The sequence below is a fragment of the Buceros rhinoceros genome, unplaced genomic scaffold (genome assembly GCF_000710305.1).
Source record: "Buceros rhinoceros silvestris isolate BGI_N320 unplaced genomic scaffold, ASM71030v1 scaffold25383, whole genome shotgun sequence".
Lineage (NCBI taxonomy): Eukaryota > Metazoa > Chordata > Aves > Bucerotiformes > Bucerotidae > Buceros > Buceros rhinoceros.
Window position 1 is genome coordinate 1 of NW_010405722.1, and position 382 is coordinate 382.

A 382-nucleotide genomic window follows, 5' to 3' on the forward strand; every position below is an offset into this window, starting at 1 on the left:
GCATGCGCCAGGTTGGGATGGGACATGCATCCACCTTCCCTTGGACTTGCTCCCACTGACAGTTCGCTGTGGTCAGGATCTGGCCCACGGCGAGGGACTCGAGCTCTACCAGAGCAATGAGCCCCCAGGGGACTGGGACCACTGTCCGCCATGGGGGTAAATCCAGGGCTCGGAGGGGACCGGTGCCAGCGGGTCCAGGGGGGATGTCAAGATGCTGCTTTGCCCCATGCCCTTCCTAAAGCTCCCCAGATGAGCCACCCTGTGTTTCCCCAAACATCTGCCTGCAATCCTCAGCTGCAAGGGGCTGCGTGGGCAGCCCGGCCGCACTCCTCCCACGCGCGCTGGAGGAAGCGGGTTTGGGTTTGGGGTGCGCTGGGACCTC